The 17,916-nt window shown below is 40.2% G+C and overlaps 1 protein-coding gene across 5 annotated transcripts in view; it reads left to right on the forward strand.

Moving 5' to 3' along the window:
* The window catches only part of LOC138745555 (uncharacterized protein C15orf39 homolog), an 83,211-nt gene that overhangs the window by 21,277 nt on the left and 44,018 nt on the right, over positions 1-17,916 (forward strand). For 3 of the 5 annotated variants that reach the window (XM_069902697.1, XM_069902702.1, XM_069902708.1), the window contains exon 2: positions 10,326-10,423. The exons of the other annotated variants lie outside the window; for them this stretch is intronic. The gene's annotated coding sequence lies outside the window, so the exon portion shown is untranslated. The remainder of the gene's footprint in view (positions 1-10,325; positions 10,424-17,916) is intronic. 5 annotated transcript variants of the gene reach the window in all.

Below are 17,916 nucleotides of genomic sequence, written 5' to 3' on the forward strand. Positions count from 1 at the left end.
TACTTTAGAAAATTTTATTTATTGATTATAGTAAATCATACAATAAAAATGCAAGTAAATACATAATATTTTCCCCATATAACCCCCCTGCCGTCCAACCCTAACCCATCCAACCTCCCTCTAAACTACCCCAAAAGAAAGAAAAAGGGAATAAAAAAAGAAGAGGAGATCAACTAACATAAAAACCTTCAGTCATTGGCATGGATCGGGGCAACACCCTCAATTTGTTGGGGGGGGGGGAGGGAGGGTAGATAAAAACATACAAATTTAACCTCGTATACGGGCTCCGAGTTTTAACAAAGAAAGAATAATTATTTCGTAAATTATAAGTCATCTTTTCCAATGGGATACAAGACCTCATTTCTGAATGCCGTCGTTGAATACCTAGTCTCGTTTTCCCAAGTAATTGCTAAACATTTTCCGGCCACAGCTGAGGCCAATCTCAAAAAAAAACAAATTGAAACTTATCTAATTTTTAAAATTTTTCACACTATGAACCATACTGACCAAAATACACATAAACATTTCCCTCTTGAATATACACAGTGGCATTTTCTCCCCTTTTTCCCCCCCTTTCCCTTCCCTCCCTCCTTCCCACCCCCCTCCCCACCCACTAAACGATCAACATATACAATACATTAAACCCATTAAACAACGTCTCACACAATGAAAATAAACAAGAAAATTGTGTCATCTCCTTTTACACACTGGGTCAGTTCATTTCGTCTTCTTCTCATTCTGTCATTTTAGGGGGTGGAGGTCCACGGTAGGACTTCTCTGTTGTGTTCCATGTACGGTTCCCAAATTTGTTCGAATACTGTGACTTTATTTTTTAAATTATATGTTTTTTTTTCCAATGGAATACATTTATTCATTTCCATGCACCATTGTTGTACTCTCAGGCTCTCTTCTGATTTCCAAGTTGACATTATACATTTTTTTGCTACTGCTAAGGCTATCATAATAAATCTTTTTTGTGCTCTATCCAAATCGAGTCCAAGTTCTTTACTTCTTATATGACTTAGAAGAAAGATCTCTGGATTTTTTGGGATGTTGCTTTTTGTGATTTTATTTAATATCTGGTTTAGATCTTCCCAAAACTTTTCCACTTTCTCACATGCCCAAATTGCATGTACTGTTCCCATTTCCTTCTTACAGCAAAAACATCTGTCGATCAGGTCCAATAGAGGGAAAAAATTAGTCCTAAACAAATCTTTGTTTTTTAGTAATCTTAATCCCTAAATATATAAAATGGTCTCTAGCTATTTTAAAAGGTAAACTATCATAAATAGGGACCCATCCATTAAAAGGGAATAATTCACTTTTATTTAAATTCAGTTTATATCCCGAAAAATTACTAAATTGGGCTAATAAATATAAAACTGCAGTAATAGAATTTTCAGGATTGGAAATATATAACAATAAATCATCTGCATATAGTGATACTTTATGAATATCCCTGCAATGAATAATACCAGTAATATTGGGTGCTTCTCTGATAGCAATTGCCAAAGGTTCTAAAGCTAAGTTAAATAATAAAGGGATAAGGGGGCACCCTTGCCTGGTGCCCCGAAATAATCGAAAATTTGGCGATCTTTGGGTATTAGTAAAAACCGAGGCAACTGGGGAATTATAAAGAAGTCCCCCAAAGTTCCTCAACATGATTATCCAACTGCACGAAAACCAACAAGGTCGGGTCAGATACAGCAATGAGCTCTCTGAACCCTTCTCCATTAACAATGGCATGAAGCAAGGCTGTGTTCTCGCACCAACCCTCTTTTCAATCTTCTTCAGCATGATGCTGAACCAAGCCATGAAAGACCCCAACAATGAAGACGCTGTTTACATCCGGTACCGCACGGATGGCAGTCTCTTCAATCTGAGGCGCCTGCAAGCTCACACCAAGACACAAGAGAAACTTGTCCGTGAACTACTCTTTGCAGATGATGCCGCTTTAGTTGCCCATTCAGAGCCAGCTCTTCAGCGCTTGACGTCCTGCTTTGCGGAAACTGCCAAAATGTTTGGCCTGGAAGTCAGCCTGAAGAAAACTGAGGTCCTCCATCAGCCCCCCCACATCTCCATCGGGCACACAAAACTCAAAACGGTCAACCAGTTTACCTATCTCGGCTGCACCATTTCATCAGATGCAAGGATCGACAATGAGATAGACAACAGACTCGCCAAGGCAAATAGCGCCTTTGGAAGACTACACAAAAGAGTCTGGAAAAACAACCAACTGAAAAACCTCACAAAGATAAGCGTATACAGAGCCGTTGTCATACCCACACTCCTGTTCGGCTCCGAATCATGGGTCATCTACCGGCACCACCTACGGCTCCTAGAACGCTTCCACCAGCGTTGTCTCCGCTCCATCCTCAACATCCATTGGAGCGCTTACACCCCTAATGTTGAAGTACTCGAGATGGCAGAGGTCGACAGCATCGAGTCCACGCTGCTGAAGATCCAGCTGCGCTGGATGGGTCACGTCTCCAGAATGGAGGACCATCGCCTTCCCAAGATCCTGTTATATGGCGAGCTCTCCACTGGCCACCGTGACAGAGGTGCACCAAAGAAAAGGTACAAGGACTGCCTAAAGAAATCTCTTGGTGCCGTCCACATTGACCACCGCCAGTGGGCTGATAACGCCTCAAACCGTGCATCTTGGCGCCTCACAGTTTGGCGGGCAGCAACCTCCTTTGAAGAAGACCGCAGAGCCCACCTCACTGACAAAAGGCAAAGGAGGAAAAACCCAACACCCAACCCCAACCAACCAATTTTCCCTTGCAACCGCTGCAATCGTGTCTGCCTGTCCCGCATCGGACTTGTCAGCCACAAACGAGCCTGCAGCTGACGTGGACTTTTTACCCCCTCCATAAATCTTCGTCCGCGAAGCCAAGCCAAAGAAAAAAGAAAGAAAGAAGTTTAATCCAAGATATAAATATCGGACTAAAATTAAATTTTTCAAGAACTGTAAATAAATAAGGCCATTCTACTCTATCGAAGGCCTTCTCAGCATCTAGTGAAATAACACATTCTGAAGACTTATGTGAAGGAGTGTAAATAATATTCATCAATCTTCTAATATTAAAGGAGGAATAATGATTTTTAATGAATCCAGTCTGGTCTTCAGAGATAATATATGGTAATATCTTCTCTAGCCTTGTCGCTAGAATTTTAGAGAAGATCGGCAGTTTACTTACCAATTGGTCACCATTATCCCTATCCATGATAGGCCGAATTAATGCTATTAAGATGATGATCTTACCTAAATTTTTACATATATATTCCAAGCTATACCTATTTTTGTTCCTAAATCTTTTTTTGATAAGGTCGATTCTAAATTGTCCTCGTATATCTGGCAAAACAAGAATCCTAGATTGGGGAAAAAATATTTACAGAAATCTAAACTAGAGGGAGGGTTGGCATTACCCAACTTTAGAATTTATTACTGGGCAATTAATATTAGTTACTTAAGGTATTGGTTGAATTATTCAGAATTATCTCTAAATCCCCATTGGGTAAATTTAGAAATTAAACCGATACAAAATTTTTCAATTAGCTCTATTTTGGGAGCTGCTCTCCCTTTTACTCTTACTAAATTATATAAACAAATTGATAATCCAATGTCTAAACATACACTACGTATATGGTTTCAATTCCGGAGATTTTTTGGCTTAAGTCATTTTATCTTGGAAACTCCTATTGTACTAAATTTCCTTTTTCATCCCTCTCTAATTGATCAAGCTTATTTACTCTGGAAAGTTAAAGATATAACATGCTTTTCGGATTTATTCTTGGATAACTCTTTCATGTCATTTGAACAATTATCCATGAAATATGATTTACCTCGATCTCATTTCTTTCGATATTTGCAGATTAGGAGTTTCTTAGTTTCGACTTTACCCTCTTTTCCCAATCGGGAGACTACGACTGTTTTAGAGGATATACTATATTCAAAATTCCCTCCAAAAGGTGTGATATCTAAATTATAATTACAAAAATAAATTCTGGGACTTTTGAAAAGTTTAAAAATGATTGGGAAAGAGAACTCAACCTTCATATTTCTAATGAAAATTGGAATAAAATTCTGCGACTGGTAAACTCTTCTTCTCTATGTGCAAAACATTCACTAATACAGTTTAAAGTTGTTCATAGAGCTCATATGTCTAAAGATAAACTCCATCGCTTTTATTCTCATATCGATCCTATATGTGATAAATGTCAATTGGAAATAGCTTCCCTTACACCTATGTTTTGGTCCTGTCCCTCTTTACAGAATTATTGGAAGGAAATTTTTTCCATTATATCTACTGTTTTGAATATTGATTTACAACCACATCCCATTACTGCAATTTTTGGATTACCTATGATAGATTTGACTTATTTATCTCTTCCTGCGGATCGTATGATTGCTTTTCTTACACTAATGGCTAGAAGATCTATACTATTGAATTGGAAAGAGGTAAATCCTCCCACTGTTTTCCAATGGTTTACCCAAACTATACTATGTTTAAATTTAGAGAAAATTAGAAACTCTGTCTATGAATCCCCTTCTAAGTTTGAGTTAACCTGGCGACCATTTATTCAATATTTTCATTTGTGGTGAGTTGATCTGGCTCTGTTTTCTTTCTATGATTATGTATGATAATTGGGCTGTAAGATGAGATCGGAGTGATCGGCTTGGTTTAGCTATATCTGTAGGTTTTTTTTAAGTTTTTTTAAAGTTTTTTTTAAATTCAGATTTGTTTTTTCTTCTTTTTTTGGGGTTTTTTTTCTCTTTTTTCATATATTGTTAATAATTATATCTTTTTTTTAGAGATAGTTCACACCCTAAACTGATCAAAAAAAATTTTTTTATGATATTTTTATTCTGTAATATTATTGTTTAATATCTCTGTATTAATTCATTACTTACTATGTATTTTTTTATATCTCTTTGAACTGTATGTGTTTATAAATTATAATAATAATAAAAAGATTGAAAAAAAAACAAAAAAAAAAACATCTGTCTGATACTGTTGGGTCCCATTTATTTAACTTTTGGGGCGTGGTGTATAGCCTGTGTAACCAATTATATTGTATCATGCGTAACCTCGTGTTTATTGTATTTCTCATAGTTCCGGAGCATAAGCTTTTCCCATTTTTCATTTTTTATCTTTATGTTTAGATCTTGTTCCCACTTTTGTTTGGGTTTACAGCTTGTTTCCTCGTTCTCTTTCTCTTGTAGTTTGATGTACATGTTTGTTATAAATCTTTTAATTATCATTGTGTCTGTAATCACATATTCAAAGCTGCTTCCTTCTGGTAACCTCAGCCTGCTTCCCAATTTGTCCTTTATGTAGGTTTTCAGTTGATGGTATGCAAACATTGTACCATGAGTTATACCATATTTGTCCTTCATTTGTTCAAAAGATAAAATAAATTATTTCCCTAAAAACAACTTTCTATTCTTTTGATCCCTTTTCTCTCCCATTCTCTAAAGGAAAGGTTATCTATTGTAAAAGGGATTAGTTGATTTTTGTGTCAATATTAATTTTGGTAGTTGGTAATTTGTTTTTTTCCTTTCTATGTGAATCTTCTTCCAAATGTTGAGCAGATGATCCAGTACTGGTGAACATCTATGTTGCACCAGTTTTTCATCCCTCTTAACATTATGTTCTGATACCTTCTCCCCTATTTTATCTAGCTCTAACCTGGTCCAATCTGGTTTTTCTCTTGTTTGATAAAAATCTGATAGATATCTTAATTGTCCTGCTCTATAATAATTCTTAGTCTGGTAGCTGTAAGCCCCCTTGTTTGTACCATTCTGTTAATTTACCTAGCGCTATCCTCGGTTTCCCCCCCTTTCCATAAGAATTTCCTTATTATTTTCTTTAGGTCATTGAAGAATTTCTCTGTTAAGGGAATTGGTAACAATTGAAATAGGTATTGTATCCTTGGGAATATATTCATTTTAATGCAATTTACCCTTCCTCTCAGTGTTAGTGGTAAATCTTTCCAATGTTCCTAGTCATCTTGTAATTTCTTCATTAATGGCTGATAATTTAATTTGTATAGGTGGCCTAGATTATTATCTAGTCTAATACCTAGGTATTGGATTGCTTGTGTTTGGTATTTAAATGGTGATTCTTTCTTAAACTTGGTGAAATCCACATTATTCATTGGCATCGCTTCACTTTTATTTGCGTTGATTTTTTACCCTGATATTTCTCCATATTCCTTCAATTTCTGATGTAATTCTTTTATTGATAATTCTGGTTCTGTTAAGTATACTATCACATCATCTGCAAATAGACTGATTTTATATTCCTTTTATTTTTATCCCTTTTTATTTTCTGTTCTTATCAGTTCTGCCAGTGGTTCTATTGCTAAAGCAAACAGTGAGGGAGATAGTGGGCATCCCTGCCTCGTTGACCTGCTTAATTTAAATTGGTTTGATATCTTTCCATTTACTGTCACCTTCGCCAATGCTCCTTTATATAATGCTTTAATCCAATGAATATATTTCTCTGGTAGGTTGAACCTCTGTTGTAATTTGAATAAATAATTCCATTCTACCCTGTCAAAGGCTTTCTCTGCGTCTAAAGCAACAGCCACTGTTGGCATCTTATTTTCTTGTACTGCATGGATTAAATTAATGAACTTACAGACATTGTCCGTTGTTCGTCTTTTCTTAATGAATCCATTTTGATCTAGTTTTACTATTTTTGGTACACAGTCGGCCAATCTATTTACTAGATTTACTAGTTTTGCTATTATCTTATAATCTGAGTTAAGTAGAGATATTGGTCCATACGATGCTGGTGTTAATGGATCTTTCCCCGTCTTTGGTATTACTGTAATTATTGCAGTTTTACGTGAATCTGGCATGTTTTGTGTTTCTTCAATCTGGTTCATTACTTCCAGAAGAGGAGGAATTAATAAGTCTTTAAATGTTTTATAGAATTCTACTGGGAGTCAATCCTCTCCAGGTGTTTTATTGTTTGGTAGTTTTTTTAATATATCCTGTATTTCCTCTTTCAAATGGTTTTATCAATTTGTTTTGCTCCTCTTCTTGCAATTTTGGTAGTTCAATTTTAGCTGGAAACTCATCTATTTTGTCTTCTTTCCCTTCGTTCTCAGTTCAGTATAATTGCTCGGAGAATTCCTTGAAGTTTTCATTGATCTCTGTTGGGTTATATTTAATTTGTTTGTCCTTTTTCCTTGATGCCAATACCGTTCTTTTAGCTTGTTCTGTTTTAAGCTGCCAAGCTAGTATTATGTACGTTTTTCCTCCTAGCTCATAATACTTCTGCTTTGTCTTCATTATGTTCTTCTCCACCTTATACGTTTGTAGTGTTTCATATTTTATTTTTTATCCACCAACTCTCTTTTTGTTATATCTTCCCTTGTTGCTAGTTCTTTTTCTGTACTTACTATTTCCCTTTCCAGCTGTTCTATTTCCCGATTGTAGACCACCTTCATCTTAGTTACATAACTTATTATCTGCCCTCTGATGAAGGCTTTCATTGCATCCCATAATATAAATTTATCTTTCACTGATTCCGTATGTATTTCAAAGTACTTTTTAATTTGGCGCTCAATAAATTCTTTAAAATCCTGTCTTCTAAGTAGCATGGAGTTTAATCTCCATCTATATGTTCTCGGTGGGATGTCCTCCAGCTCTATTGCTAATAACAGGGGTGAGTGATCCACTTTCCTAACTCTCCCTTGGATATGGGCTGACAACAGGAACTGATCAATCCTTGAGTATGTTTTATGTCTACTCGAATAATATGAGTATTCCTTCTTCTTTGGGTGTTGTTTCCTCCATATATCCAAAAGTTGCATTTCCTGCATTGATTTAACCATAAATTTGGCTACTTTGTTCTTTTTGCTAGTCTTTTGTCCAGTTTTATCCATCTTTGAATCCAAATTAAAGTTAAAATCCCCTCCTATCAATATATTCCCCTGCGTATCTAAAATCTTCAAAAAAAAAATCTTGCACAAACTTTTGATCCTCTTCATTAGGTGCAAAGATATTGACCAAATTCCAGAGTTCTAAATATATCTGACATTTTATTATTACATATCTCCCTGCTGGATCTATTATTTCCTCCTCTATTTTGATTGGTACATTTTTATTGATTAATATAGCTACTCCTCTAGCTTTTGAATTATATGACGCTGCTGTTACGTGTCCTACCCAGTCTCTCTTTAATTTCTTGTGTTCCACTTCAGTTAGATGTGTTTCCTGCACGAATGCTATATCTATTTTTTTTCTTTTTTCAGTAAATTTAATAGCCTCTTCCTTTTGATTTGGTTATGTATTCCGTTAATATTTATAGTCATATAGTTCAACATGGCCATCTCATACTCTGTTTACATCTCATTTCCGCTTCCTCATCACCATCTTTCCCCCATATCCATTACAGTTCTCTTTTTTTGAACACACTATAAGACAACACTTCTAAAACATAAAATACTTCAACCATTCCCACATTTTAATCCCAACTGTTTCCACCCCCCCCCCCCTTCTCTGACTCACCCCTTGTCTGACAACCACAACTCCCCTCTCCATTTGGACTGCGAACTTGTTCGCAAGTGTCAACTGATTTCGCAGTGACTGTTATTCTCTCCCACCCAACTCCCTCCAGAAAAGTCCTTTATCTTCACAATTCAACAAAGCTCCCAGCTCCCCCTTGTTTCTTCTCTTTTTCTTTATTTATTATTTAAACCCCCCTCCTCTTCTTTCCCCCTTCTCCCTTTTCTTCCCTCCTTTAGTTCTTACTTATACATTTTTTTTACTTCTTTATATGTAGTTTGTCGTCGTTCTTTGTTCTTGTTACATCTCTTCCTCTCTCTTTCTGTCTTGCAGACATTCTGCAAATTCTTGTGCTTTCTCCGGATCCGGAGATCTGTTTTGCTTCCCCAGGATAACTTTTTTAAGCACCGCTGGATATCTTAACATAAATTTATACCCTTTCTTCCATAGGATCGATTTTGCTGTGTTAAACTCCTTTATGAGCTCAAAACTTGTGTCTGGGTAGAAAAAATATTTTTGACCTCTGTATTCCAGTGGTTTTTTTTGTCTTCTCTCATTTTATTCATAGCCTTCTCCAATATATTTTCTCTTGTCGTGTATCTCAGGAATTTTACTAAAACAGATCTTGGTTTTTGTTGTGACTGTGGTTTCGGGGCTAGTGTTCTGTGGGCCCTTTCCATTTCCATTCCTTCCTGCATTTCTGCCATTCCCAGGACTTTTGGGATCCGTTCTTTTATAAATTCTCTCATATCTTTGCCTTCTTCATATTCCTTTAGGGCCACTATCTTTATATTCTTTCGCCTACTATAGTTTTCCATTATATCCATCTTCTGAGCTAACAACTCCTGTGTTTCTTTAACTTCTTTGTCACTTTCTTCCGATTTTCTTTTTAAGTCATTCACTTCCATTTCTCCCACCATTACACGTTCTTCCACATTTTCTAATCCTTTCCCTACATCTGTTATGACCAGTCCTATTCTACTCACTTTTTCTTCTGTACTTTTCATTTTCCTTTTCACTTCACTAAATTCTAGTGTCAGCCATTCTTTTAATGCTTTAATTTGTTCTGGAATTTTTTAAAAAATCTATGTACTGTCCATTCATTTTACCTCCTATTAAACATCTAATTTTAATTCCAAACTCAATCTCTTTAAAAAAAAAATACCATAGGATCAAATGAAAGTTTGAACTTGAATATTAGCTTCTAAAAAATTCTTTAATTCTATTCCAAAAAGGTTTCACTGTCTCACATGACCAAGTAAAATGTAAAAAGGAACTAACTTGTTTATGGCACCTAAAGCACAAATCAGAAGAAATAAACTTAATTTCTCAGGATTTAAATATAACTGATGAAGAAATTGGTTCATTCTAATCTAAACCTTGCATTTACAATTTTAGTCATACTGTCCTCACATAGATTCATCTAATCATCCTGAGAAATAAATATGGACAAATCTTTTCCCCATTTTAATTTAAATTTACAAACATTCGGCTAAGGCATTTTATTCTGCAATAAAGCATACATCTCAGATCCTTTCTTACCGCCATCATTTTAGGGCCCTATCCACAGAACCGTGCTTGCCTATGCAGACCTTTACTACTTGAAGCGGTGTCCTCGGTGGGGAGGTGTTGGCTAAGCACTTTTTTTTGGGTGAGAATTAAACATTTTAATGCTTTAAAAGCCTTCCCTTGTTATTTATTGCATTTTAAACGCCGTTTGAAGTGATTTGCTATCGCTACTGGGCTGTTTTTTAAAAAAAATGACGAGTTCTCTGATTTAAAATTTTTTTATCTGAAATAGGCCCAGAACCGACCTTTTCAGATAATCGGAGTTTTACTCTCGCAGCTGCCGGAAGACTCTCAAGAAGAGAGTCAGAAAGTTTAGGGGAGACGCCAGGGGTAAGTTTTTCCTACACAGGGAGTGGTAGGTGCCTGGAAAATGGGGCTGGTGGTGGAGGCTGGTACAATGGGGACAGTTATATAAAAAAAATAATCTCTTGGGCACATGGATGCAAGGGAAATTGGGGTAAGGTAGGGAAGGTTTGGATTGTTGAGTTGATTTATATAGGTCAGCAGGATGTTGTGGGCTGAATAGCCTGTACTGTGCTCTAATGTTGTATGCTCATCATTCACAAACCTGTGATTGCTTTGTCCTCCCGTTTTTTAAAAAAAAAAAAAAAATGTCCAAATCTCTATTCCAGATAGAAACGCAACACGTGCGCAGCAAAAAAAACCCTGGGCTTGGATGCCCTTAGACTGGGAGGTTGCAGGGCACCGTGCGTTTTAGGATTTGGAGGGAAGTTAACTTGCTGTGCTTTTGGGACTTGTTACAGGTCAGCACTGAGGCTGTTTTAAAACAATACCTTTAAGGCACAGAGAATTTTCATCGCCTTTTCTGTTGATTCTGTAAGGTAAAACATCATGAGATGGGAATGTGTAAGGAGTTACCCTGTGCAGGGCTGTTACAAGAAGGGGAGGTGTCCTTGTACTCCTGTTAGGTAAAACATCATGAGATGGGAATGTGTAAGGAGTTACCCTGTGCAGGGCTGTAACAAGATGTGAATGCATCCTTGTACTTACAAGATAAGAGAGACATTGATGGATGACATTGATGGATTCGGAGGCAGTTCATCACGGTCAGCAAAGGCTCTCTCTATGGTCCTCGTGACCAGCGTTCGAATGCATGGAATACAACAACAGCCACAAGTGATAAAAATTGATACAGAAATGGACAAACCCAGCAAAAGTTGTCCTAACAATGTGCTCCATCTCCCAAACACTCCCTGTAACCAGGATAAAACAGGATTGGAGACTCCAGACTGGGCTTTTAATTCTTTCGCCAATGCCCTAAGTTTCGTTAACCCCTTAGTGAGTGATCCATCTGGCCCTGTGTTATTAGAGATAGAAGTGCAGCATAGATCTCCAAACATAGCACACACTCCACCTTTCTCTGCCAGGACCATATCAATCGCTATCCTATTCTGAAGTGTCATAAGGGAAGTTTCTGACAGTTGTTGATGTATTGCCTCAACAACGTCCCTGGTCAAATTTGCAAGGCGCTGGACATTATAGTGAATAAGGTTGATCCTATTAACATTTTTATTTACAGTGATGGGAAAAATTGCACTAAAAACAGGAAAACTTTCAAACCCAGCTGCAATCTCATCGGCTAATTTAAATTCGTCCGGAATATTCCGGGCTTGGCCAATGGCATCAATCCATACCCCATCAGGGTTCCTTCCTCCCGGCCCCAAGAGTCCAACACTCCTCCTTTTTCTCCACAGCCAACTCTCTGTGTGGCGCAATTCTAGGGAATCCTCGTCTCCCTCCTGCCTTTTGACAATCAGCACTGGCGCATTAAGGGTTACTAGAGCACACCGACCATCCCAGTTAGCGGGGAGCCAGTTGTACAGCACTCTTCCTCCACAAAACCACCAAATATCCGCCCTAGCCTGGGTCAAGCGGGTTGCACTACTGCTATGTGAGAGATCAACATGAGTCCTGCACGAGTCGCTGGGCAGCCAACCCACATGGAAAACGTGCGCTGCTGTGTTGTTGTTGGCAAAACAAGTAACATTAGTTATGCCTGTGGATCTAAAGACAGGGGGAGCTACATTAGCCGGAGCTATGGGAAACGTCTGTTCCCATATCAGACACCTATTCAGTGGGTTGGATTCTGACATTAGGTTCAAGGCGCAGTCCATAGCATCTGTCTCCTCAAAAATTGATCTGCTCATCCGTAATAATGGCCTTCCTCGGGCACAGACCCAGCAGTTCCCATACCCTGCTTGGTCCGCATATTTACCCATCTGATCTATCCAGGAGTTTGACTCATCAATACCTGTCTCAATTGCTATCTTCTCTCCCCTGGTCATCTTCGTACTGTCGAATTTTCTCACTTCCCCCTCTTTCGAAGTGGGTTTAATTATGTCCTTTGTGTATGTTTGTAAGTCGAACCTCACCACTCCCCAAGGATCTTTTCCATTAATAGACACTGCAATCATTAGATAGAAGAGGTCTCCGACACCATGTTCTCTCCCTGTGCCCCCTTCGCATGTCTTAGAGCTCCATCCCTTCATATTCCACGGGTTGCGCAGCCCCGCCTTTACTGTCAAAATCAGGGGATTCTCTCCTTTCATTGAATAGGTCACAGCACCACGTATCAGGGAGATTTTAGTGAAAAAATTATAATAAGGTTTGCTGGACCCTTTGTTAAGGGGTTTTCTTAAGGGGTCCTGTCCACCACCAAACCTCACCCCAAGACGGACAGACATGTAGACCCCATTTAGGATATCCTATTTTAAAGGCACACATGTAAATATCATATCCTCTCCAGGACGCCTCATTCTTACCACACGCTATTATACTGCATAGATCGAACTGGAAGGTGTTATCCCTGTCTTTGTCTACCTTTAGAATAACTTTGGCCCCGCAGGAATCCGAGCTATTCTGCTGACTTATCTGGCATCCCATTAGTAGTACTGCCCATAGGGCCCCCGGTATCATCTGCATGAGTCTCATCAATTCTATCAAGGCTGGCTACGTGCTGTTTTGCCTTGGAACAGTAGGCAAAATGATGCCAATTATGATCCCCTGGTTTGTCAATTCTTACCGACCTATCTGTTACGGCGGTAACAGTGTATGGTCCAGACCACCTAAATTCAGTCCAATGTACTTTACCTGGTTTACGGATATACACCAGGTCTCCCTCCTTTACTGGAACTCCTTCGGTGTCCGGGTTCTCCTTACTAGCATTCGCCACCTGTTGTGAAACTAAAGCAACCATATTACCCAGCATCTGCATATAATGATCCAGTTCCACTTCCCTTTCTTCCCACAACTTAACCCATGCTGGATCAGTCTTTGGACCGGGCATGGGTCGACCCGTTAGAATCTCATGCGGTGACAGGAAGGTATCTTTGGCCTTCTCTTGTCGCATAGACATCAGTACTAATGGCAATGCCTCAACCCAATTCAACCTGGTCCCCCCTAAAACTTTCCCTAATTTAGATTTTATCGTTCTGTTTGCCCTTTCTACTAACCCCTGGCTCTCAGGCCTATAGACACTACCAAAACGATGTTTGATCCCTAGGTATTCTTCAACCTGTCGGATCAGCTCATTCTTAAAATGAGACCCATTATCAGAGCATATCCTGCTGGGGACTCCATAGCGGGGTATTAACTCTCGCGTTAGCCAGCCTATTACACTATCCGCATCTTCTTTCTTTGTTGGAATAGCCTCCACCCATCGTGAGAACCTATCTACTGCCACTAAAAGATATCGGTAACCCTCCTTTGTCCTAAGGTCAGTACCCATATCTGTATAGTCAATATAGATCTCTTTCCACGGGGCTGTCGGTACTGGAAATCGTAAAAGCGGGTGGGGTAAGGTGATCCTTTGGTTATGCCCGTTGCAGATAGTACATTCAGCTCTAAAGTTGTCAATGTGCTCGCGTAAGTGGGGATTCCACCAATGTTGTTTAAGCGTATTATAAGTTTTGGTGGCGCTAATGTGAGTCGGCCCATGTGCTTCTTCAAATAATAGCGGGAGTAATTGACGAGGGGCAACTATCGTACCTATAGGGGAGCGCCAAACATGTACTGTCTGATTTTCATAGCTGATCTCCTGTCGAGTGGCACCGCGTTTCATCCATTCCTCTTTCTCACTTGGGCTAGCTTTTTCCTGTATTTCTATTAGGTGCTCAATATTCGGTGGGGGTCCCTCTCCCTTCTCATCTGTGTAGTCATTCAATCTGCTACAAGTCTCCTTAGTTTCAGATTCATTTTTTTTGTTATGGGACCTCAAAATCATCCCCTGTATATGTTCATGATAACCAGTAACCTGTTTGGCTGCCCTGTCAGCCGCCGCGTTTCCCTTCCCTTCCTTTGTGTTATCTGGGGAATGGCCCGCCACCTTAATTAGGCTCAGAGCCCGGGGAAGCATGACCGCCCTGACCAGTCTCCGTAAAACCAGATCATGACGGACGTTTTGTCCGGCAGCAGTCCGAAAATCCCTTCTTAGCCAGCCTGGTGCTTCAATATGTACTGCACTCCAAGCATATGCAGAGTCAGTATAAATATTAACTGTTTTACCTTCGCTAAGCTCCAATCCTCGTATGAGCCCTATCACTTCTGCTAACTGAGCTGATGCCGGTTGGGGAATGATAGAGGACTCTACAAGATAGGGTGCCTCATCCTCCCATCCTACCACTGCATAACCCGCCACATTACCCTCAGAATTTTTATGGCAACTTCCATCTGTAAATAACTCCCAGTCCACCTCCTCCATGGGTTCCTCAAATAGCTTTTCCCTCAGCTTGGAATCTACCTTGACTCTTGCTACACAGTCATGCGTCTCCATAAACCCCGAGTTCAATCCTCTAGCCATGTTGGAATAGTTGTCCCTGGGTGACCTGAAGGTGATGTGAGGACCCTTAAGGGCGTCCTCCATCTTAATGGATCTGTTGGCCGAAAAGCTGAAAGCATTAGACATTAAAAGGGCTGAGACACTGTGGTCTGTATTAACAACTAGGGGATGACAGAGAACAATATGCGCGGTTTTTTGTATCGTTCTAGCTACTGCTGCGAGGTAACGGAGACATGGGGCTTTTCCTCTCTCTACATTATCCAGTCTGCAACTATAGTAATTTAGTACTTTCCTTCTTCCTCTATCTCTCTGATACAGTACTGAGCTAACAATGCTCTCAGTTTCAGCCACGTCCAAGTAGAGTTCTTTACTGTAATCTGGATTAGCCAGGCTGATCGTTCTTCCCAGTTCTTGTTTGACACGCAGAAAAACCGCTTCACGTTCTACATTCCACCTGACTGGTTCTTTAAGCCTCCGGTGACCTATCTCTGTGACCATTTCCCTCAGACCTTGGGTCAGACTCACATATCCTGGGACATATGTTCGACTATACCCGCAAAGCCCCAAGAATGCCAGCATGTCTTGTACTGTAGTAGGTTTTCGATACCCTAGTATCATTTCTCTATGTGCCTCAGACATGGCCGTACCGTTTTTACCCACGAGTCTTCCTAGGAAAGTTACCACCCTCCTTCCGATCTGACATTTCGACCTTTTTACTTTAAATCCAGCCTCGCCTAACCCCTTGAGTAAAACTGCTGTCCCTGTCAGGCACTCATGTGGCGTTTTCCCTGCTAATAGTAGGTCGTCTACATACTGAATCAGTGTAACATCTTCCGGGAGTTTTAATTTCATTAGGATTTCGCTAAGGGCCTGATTGAACAGTCCTGGACTGTCCTTATAACCCTGAGGTAATCTAGTGTATGTGTACCGATGTGCTTGGTAAGTGAAAGTGAACCAGTCTTGCCATTCCTCAGCTAATTTCAAGCAGAAGAATGCGTTTGCCAGATCAATGACAGTATAGTATTCGTGCTCCGGACTCAGAGCCCTAAGTGCTACATATGGGTCTGGGACTGGTCTCCCGATGGTCTTGGTAGCCAAGTTAATCTCCCGGAGGTCGTGTACCATCCTCCAGTCTTTTCTACCCTGTTTGGGAACAGGCATGATGGGCGTGTTCCACATACTGTCAGGTGCCGCCCTTAAAACCCCTGACTCCATTAACCCTTCTATCGTTCCTTTAATACCCTCCTCCTGACTGGGCGACAAGCGGTATTGTTTTCTCCATATTGGTTTCTGCCCGGGGTTGGCCAATTCTAGAAATACCTCTCCTTTTATTACTCCCACATCATAGGGCCCCGTTGTCCATATATGTGGACTCAGATTAGAAAGATATTTGTCTGAGTCTCTGTGATCAATATTTTCTCCTTCTATGGCTCGGTCTCTTTCTACTTTCTCATTCACTACCTGGTCCCATGCTTCAATATTCAGTCTGACAAATTTTCCTCCCTCCGAGGTGGAATATCCCGGGATTTCTGTCTGCCTGTATTCACACCCTATCGCTTCCTTTACCATCGGACCCAGCTGTCGACCGTGATGATCTTTGGCAATACCCAAGGTCACATGAGGCACACTTTCTACTCCTAAGCAGAACCACTCCATTTGTTCTTCTGTCATGACAACCATAGCAGCTATTCCCTCCTTACCTACAAAGATAAATGGACAATGTATCGTTTCTGTCTTCCCTTCTTTTAGAGAGTCCCACCTCTCCTCATATTCCTGGTCCGGGTGGATGGTGTAGTTTAATGTAACATGCATAGGATCTAGTGGATAATGGTAATCCCCATACTGAGGAATACTGGCCCTCCACTCAAAAAACTGTTTAATCAGCCCTGGGCCTGGTTCATCATACAGTAGCCGACTCCAGAAAATACTAACCTCCACAGAGTCTTCTGAAGCGTTAGATGGGGTCATTACTATAAACTGTCCTCCCCTTCTTATTGTATCCCCTGGGTATGTTAACCGAAGGCCCTTCTCAGAACATTGTATGGTTATTCCTAGTTTGGTAAGAATGTCCCTTGCTAATAAATTAATGGGGCAACTTGGCACAACCAGGACAGGCGTTTTAACCCTTTGTCGTCCAAATGTCATGTCGATGTTATCTGTATAGGGCTGTGTTTCCCTTATCCCGGAGAATCCTATTGTAGATAATGTTTTGCCCGAAAATGTGCTCCCTGGGGGTTTTTTAATCAATGTCGTAACTGCTGCCCCTGTGTCAACCATAAATTCAATTTTTTCTCCATTTACCGTCCCCCAAACTTTTGGTGGCTCCCAGGGAGGCGTGATTTTTGATTCTCCAGGGCACCTTCAATAATCAAATTCAGCACCTTCCTCAATATAGTCATTACACTGAGGTGCCTGGACTTGTTGATCACTCTGCCACCCCCCGATTCTCTGGGGCCCATCAATGTGTCCACCCCTTGCTTGTCCTCTTAAGTTTCCTCCTCTTCCCCGATAGCCTCTAATAGAGGGTAATCTTTTTCCCCTTGCTCTCCCAGCCTCCGGACAGTTCCGCTGGTAGTGTCCAGGATTTTGGCAGTACCAGCATACTGCATGTTCCCCTCTATACATTGTACCTAGCTGTCTTTCCCAACCATTTCTTACTTGGGGTCCCGGATTTATCACTGGCCCCATGACCTGTGGGACTATCTGTTGGGCCGCTAATTTAACCCCTATATGTTCTATGGCTCTCACCAATTTATCGGTTGTCTTGTCCACCTCCTTCTGGGACGCACTTTCTGACTTAGCATGCTCTGATTGACGATGTCGTTTGATTGCATGTGTCAGGTGTCTTTTCCACAAATCCTCTGACATTGTCTCTACTCCCACAATGTCCCTTAATTTTGCTTGAACCGTAGCAGGTAGTCCGTTTATTATCCCATTACGAAAGTGAGCCCTTCCTAAGGGGCTGTGGTCGGGTCTTTCTCCAGTCCCTGTTTCCCATAAGTCCCATGCTCGAGTGAAATACTCG

The sequence above is a fragment of the Narcine bancroftii genome, chromosome 11 (genome assembly GCF_036971445.1).
Source record: "Narcine bancroftii isolate sNarBan1 chromosome 11, sNarBan1.hap1, whole genome shotgun sequence".
NCBI classification, from domain to species: domain Eukaryota; kingdom Metazoa; phylum Chordata; class Chondrichthyes; order Torpediniformes; family Narcinidae; genus Narcine; species Narcine bancroftii.